Source organism: Haliaeetus leucocephalus, unplaced genomic scaffold, assembly GCF_000737465.1.
Source record: "Haliaeetus leucocephalus isolate CR32 unplaced genomic scaffold, Haliaeetus_leucocephalus-4.0 Scaffold450, whole genome shotgun sequence".
NCBI lineage: Eukaryota > Metazoa > Chordata > Aves > Accipitriformes > Accipitridae > Haliaeetus > Haliaeetus leucocephalus.
The window spans coordinates 3,873,789-3,880,242 of NW_010972886.1; positions in this window are offsets into that span (position 1 = coordinate 3,873,789).

The following is a 6,454-nucleotide window of genomic DNA, read 5'->3' on the forward strand; positions in this document are numbered from 1 at the left end:
CCCCGCGGCGGAGCGTCCCCCGCGGGGCTGGGGGCCGTGCGTGGGGCACGGAGCAGCCCCCCCCCCCGGGCACCCCCCCCGGCAGCGCCCCGTCGGGTCTCTTAGGTTCCCGTAGACTCCCGTGTAACGGGATTCACCGGTGCAGGCAGCGCGGGGACGGACAGGCAGCCGGGGCTGTGTCCCCGAGCTCTGCGGACGCATCGCTTCTTGGGATCACACCTTGTCCCAAATTAGCCGGAGGGTTCACGGCATTCCCGCTTTGCCCACGCCTCCGAGAGGAGCTGTCGTCCCTCTGGGCCTCCGTTTGCCTACCTGTGAAATGGGCCTGCTGCACTGGGAGACCAGCATTAGCGCGGGGTGGAGGCACTTTGGACAGTGACACCTTCGCATCTTTGCAAAGTGTTTCTCTGCTAGGAAGGGGGGGGGGCTTTAATGCTGATGGCCGTGGGAGAACCGGAAAACCAAAGACTAATTCAGCTCTGTTCTACACCTGGTGAACTGCGTACTGGCATCAGCAGAGAACAAGGCTACTCAGATCCATCAGATTTATGAGGTGTTTTTTTTCTTCTGGTAAAGCTGTATTTGGGGAATGAAGGAAATCAGAAGGCCACAGAAAGTATAGGAAGACATCTCCGTGTCCACGCTGTAGCGAGCCACTGTTGCTGGGTGTTGGGGCTGTTACTGTTGCAGAGTCAAAGCTGATAGTAATCCACAAGAGTAAAATTTCTTTTGTGTGTAAAATGTTGCTTTCATTACTTATAATGGGAATCATACTTACATCATTCAGGATTCTAATCCTGAATCCTTTAGAGAAAGTTATTTAAAAGCAAGAGATTTCCAAGTGCAGCTCTGCCGGTGACTATTGCTTATACGCATAGGAGGCCTGAAGCTGGGCCTGCAGTCAATGCAGCTGTAAGGCTATGACGGGATTCACTGGATCTGCTGTTAAGGGTAGGTAGGTACTACTTACTCTGTGACTGAAAATGTACATTTCACTCAAACAGCGTGGTCATGTTGCCTATGGCTTCCCACAGAGGTACAAACAAAACTGTGCAAGATTATCTCTTCCTGCTTCTGCGGAAAACATTCTCCCTTGTTGATTTTTGCAAATATTTGTGTTAACTGAGACAAATCAAACATCTTCCCGATTTGGATGTAAATTTGCTGAATAAATGCAAAGAATGTCTATTATTGCTCTCAAGAGAACTGTTAATATGCACAATTTTCTTCTGAAGGTTTTGTGTAAGACTACATTTCTTCTCCAGTGACTCTGAATAAATACCTTTTTTTCTTCCCAGATTGAAAAAAAACCCCAAAACAACCCACATTTGGTTTCTAAGAGTACTTAAAATTGCAAATAAAACATCTTTTTACTCTGTTCAAAATAAAGAGGGAAATGACACCTCCACTCCAGGTTTAAAGATCAGTCTTCCCCAACTCTGCATATATAAACCTCACTAAAATCAGTAAGGTGTGTGCATGCGCTGCACTGGTGTTACTTCATTCTTAGTGCTTAAAATTTATCTGAAAATAAGCCATGACTCTACAGTTTTATTTTCTTTCCCGAGCATCTGTAGCCTGAGGCAGTTTGGGGTGTGAGGATTCTTTGTCGTATATCCTTGACAAAGCCCTAAAGAAAAAGAAATCACCCTTCTACATCTGAACTTAGAGAACATATGCCCTAGATGTGCAGTAGCAGACTTCTTCTTATATTACCCTTCCAACTTCATTAATTAGTGATGTCTCTGAGCCTATTTATAGTAATTGCATCAACTGACAGAGTAATTGTAAACAGTGTAACTGCATGTTCTGGTGATCTTTCACTTACACAAATTATATAAGTAATTTAATAAAAGTAATTATATAAATGGTAAATACACATTGAATTACTTGATTTCCTGCAGCTCTACTACAAACACAAACCTCAAAATGGAGTTAAATGCCTGTGAAGAAAGTTTCAAGAATCCTAGTTAAACTTCAAACCCAAGACATGTTGTCTTCATCCTTAATGTTTTCCTGTTGCAATCTGCTCTTTAGCTGGCGTGACCTGGGCTGAGTATTGCCAACGTTAGCTAACTAGGCATAACCAACAGAAAAGGAATAGTGAAGGAAATTTAGCTGGGAGAAGAAGAACAGCAAGCCTGAACACTGGGATTTTCCAAATGGAGAAGAGGTAGTTGCATAAAGTCTTTTTAGACTTTGGAAAATCCCAGGAGCAATCTCTATCTATGTGTTGTTCCTACTTTTTCAGAGTTTGTCACAGATCTGCAAGGAATACTGTGAAATCAGTGTCTAACTACTTACGTGATCACACACACATGCGTGGTTTTTTCTATCAATCAAAAGTGTTATAAATACCCACCTTTCTTTGCCTCCGGTTTGAAGGCATCTTAGAATGCAAGAAGCATTTTTATAAATGCATGTTAATATGTGCTTTTTTGTTTACTTTCTGCATTTCTCTCAGCTTGTGTAGTGAAAAACAACAAGCAACTTTCACTTTTTTAGTTTCACTTTTAGACTGTAGTTACTGTAAAGTTTCAAATGCAGTCGTGGTATTTTTATCATTGAAAATAATTTTTATATATATATATTGGCCAGAAATATTTTCAATAAGTATTGTTAACAATTTGAAGCAAAATAAAAACATATGGTTTTCTTTAGTGTAGACTTCCTAACCTAAGTTCCTTATAAAAGAAGACAAGAAGGTTGGTTAAAAACTCTGGAGAGGGAGGCAGGAGACTGGGATTTAATGCCGCTTGTACCACATACCAAGTCACTTAGAGCCACATATTTAGCCAGATTCCCCTACCTGTGGATCTAAATTACATCCAACAGTGTACATTAACATTTTTGTTCCAGTACGCTGTGCAGGGCGTGAGGGCCAGCCTGGTGGCTGCACTGCTGGCTTCCTGAGGGGTACGTGGGTACGTACCTGCCTCCGAGGTGGCTGGATGTGCCGCCACCCCGACTGGCATCTGCGCCGAGACCTCGAGAGCAGCAAACCTGTAGGTGTGTGTGGCAGCCTCCTGCCCTACTGAAAACGGACATTGTGTGGACCTGGATAGGGCCAAACCAGATGGCAAACTGTGGGCCAGCAGATGTGGCTACCTCCACACCATCATACCCACGTTTTCTTGTGGGCAGGCTGAAAAGCCAGAGAAAGGGTAGTGAGCTGAGAGGAAACTGTTTCAGCGGCTGCAAACAAGATCCCCCCTAGGCTATGCATCCATGTGCTTAGAGAAAGCAGGAGGTGCTCTGCTGGCTCCTACTCCAGCTGTGTAGATGGCATAGCCTAGATCTTCAGGTTTGCACATCTGGTTTCAGCACACACACTTTTAGACCCCACTAGATCAGTGTTAGCCTGTGAATATACCAGAGCATCTATACTGAAAATCCGCAGCATGTTCTGGTATAGAACTGGAATAAGACAGAAACCATTCAGACTTACCAGTTGACTGCATTATTTCTTTTTGTTTGTTTATTTTTAAAGTATAGCTGGCCTTAGCCCAGGTCAGGTAGCAATAAGAATTCAGTGACACGATTAGACTGAATAAACCGAAATTTTATGTGAAAGGGATTATTAAAAGAATAAGAACTCTATTTTCTTTCTGGTATAACATCTAGGTTTTCCTGATGGCAAAGTCTTGGATGATCCTGTCAGTTTAAAAGGTAAGGGAAAATCAAGAGGGACCTGTGCTGCTGCTGGGAGAAAGCTTCAGGTTATAGCTATATAGAATGAAAGGAAGGGACATAAATTGATGAAATTAGGACCTTGAGTGAGGGAGCAAAGGTAAACCTTCCACTCTTCAGCAGAGGCTCTTTTTTGCGGTAAACCCTCTTTGTTTGTGTATGGCTTGGAAGGAGAGCAATGCCTGAGGCCTTCCAACTGCAAAAATAGCGTACTATAGGAACTGAACATATGTTGTACAAAAGCTGTTATTTCATTTGTTCTGAAACGGCACAATATAGTAGGTGCAAAGTGAGGCTTGGGGCAAGTGGCACCAGTTCCTTGGACATCAGCAGAACTGCACGTTGAGTTGGCTGCCCAAGCGTGGTGGGCTCGGTGGTATTCCAAGTGCAGTGCCTCCTGTGAAAGCTAGCCCCTTTCCACGTAAAAACCTACATCAACACACAGAATGATTTAATTTCTTTTTTTCCTTTTTAAAGCATAGTACTAACAATAAGAAGCATTTGTTGCATATGCAGCTCCATCTTTTTAACCTGTAGCAGGGCACTGACATTCAAAGCAAGAGAAAATTAGCAATATGGTGGGGTATTGACATTGTATGTTATCAACATACCTGGAGCAATACATCCTTTCCACCTACTTTCATCACACAGGACACTATGTGATTTCTTGCCTTTATTTTATTGCTAGCAACTAGTATTTCAAAGGCAATCATGCTGTTTATTTATTTATTTAAAACACGATGTGATAAAAATATTAGACAAATTTGATTAATAACAGAGGAGAGGACATATAAATGTAAACATAGGCAAATAAGTTTATTTTCTTAAGTGATTCATTTAAGCATACTAATATGTCAAGAAATAGCAATATGCCTTTCAAAATGATAAAGTAAACCCTGCTCACAAAAGAAGTGATTTGCTCTATGTACATGTTTACCTAGAAGGGTGTGGTGACTATAATGTATGCCCGGCTGGCAAGCAGAGAGGCTTTTGTTCTGTAGCTGCTTTTAAAAGTGTCCTCTGAGGAAGGTGCACCTTTGCACCGGTTTAACAGAGAATTCAGCCTGCTGCTTCTCTCCCATTTTTGCTCTTGTAAATGCAAAGCGACCCCAGTGATGTTTCTTGAGGTACTGTAGATACACCTGGCTGTACCTGAAAGCAGAACTTAGTCTATAAACCATAGTAGCTGAGGGTAAACACGTGTAAATGAGTTTAGCCACTTGTGCGATGCAGAACATAGCAACGTCCCAGAGACACCAACTGCTTACGTTTACCCTTTTTTCACTGTCACGCCACTGGGGAGGCCTGGTTTCCCCTTCCAGCAGTCTTTCTCCCCTCTTGTTCTGTTGACTTGGTACAGTGGTAGGAAATACATTTGATTTATGCCGGTTTAAATAAAAGGGTGGGCAGACTCTTGTCTTGTCAAGCCCATTGTCTGTAAAATTCATTAATTTCTCCTTGTACTGGCAGATATGTAAAGGAGATGTGTCTCCTGTGGTCCTAACTCACTGGTTGCAGTCTTTTCTTACATGTTTCCCTTTATAGGTTGACCCGTTATTAAACCCATCTTGTAAAGTTGTCATGAACACTGACACTTCACGCACAGAACCCTGTTTCCCATGTAGTCCATTATCATCTCATTAAAATCCAATATTTTCTATGCTTATAGCTTTCCCCCTCTCAAACCTCCTAGCATTGGACTAACTGAATATTGTGAAGTGGAAGCAATCCCTCCCTTCTTTTTTCACTTTCCTTCACACTTACCCTATCGCTGTGGTAGCCTAATGTAGGCTAGATGGTAAAGCTTTTAATTTCTTACTATATTTGTTTTACATCCTCAGGCCCTATGTCACTCCTTTCTGTATTAGTCAGTAGGAGGTGCCAAAAGATTGGCAAGAAAAGCATTTTTTTCAGGCCAAGACAGAATTAATCACCTTCATTTCTATACCTTGCAACCCTTGTTACCCACTGCTGTTTCAAGAGCTAGTCAAATTATGTTTGCAGTAACACTGTGTATACAAATAAGGCCGCGCACCTTCCCCTCTTCCTTGTGCCCATAAGTGCTGCCATTTAATTCAATTAAGCTGCTCCTGCATTGCACCATTAGTTTTGAAAGAAATTTGCTGGATCCTAACTAGAAGCAAGACTAAGCGGTTAAATAGGTGATTGCTATCATTTAGACAATTCTGAAGCAATCACTATGTTATTACTGACTATTTGCGTCCAAGAAACTTTGTGTATCCTGTTTGAAAACACCTTCACCAAATGTTTTTTACCAATAACTCTTCAAATTGTGTGTAACATTGCATCTATATTCATATACATGCACTGGTTTTCCAGGGTTGGAAATGCTTCAGGGACCTGCAAAAATATTTCCTGAGTTACCTTGTAAAATGTCAATTGACAACATTCGGAAACTTGTGGTTTGAGAGCTCAACCAGATAGGAAAAGGGTAGTCAAAAGTATTGAAAAGGCTTGTGCTCAACTTCCTGAGCAGAGGGCACCTCAACAGTGGCTGGGTACTTAGTTTTCTTTAGGGATTTGAGCCTGTATTGGGTTTAGCTGGCAAGGTTAGCCTGAAAATTAGCCTTGGTGGCTAATTATAAAAAGGAGTTGGTCCAGTGGACCGGTGACATAAGTGAGTAGCAAAGCAGGTCTGCAGCCAGAGTGACTTGCTGACAGTGCTTGGCTCTGGGAGCTCTGCTGTGCAGGAACTACAAAGATAAATTGTGAAAATGAAAACAGCTTTAAAAGACAGGTGTCA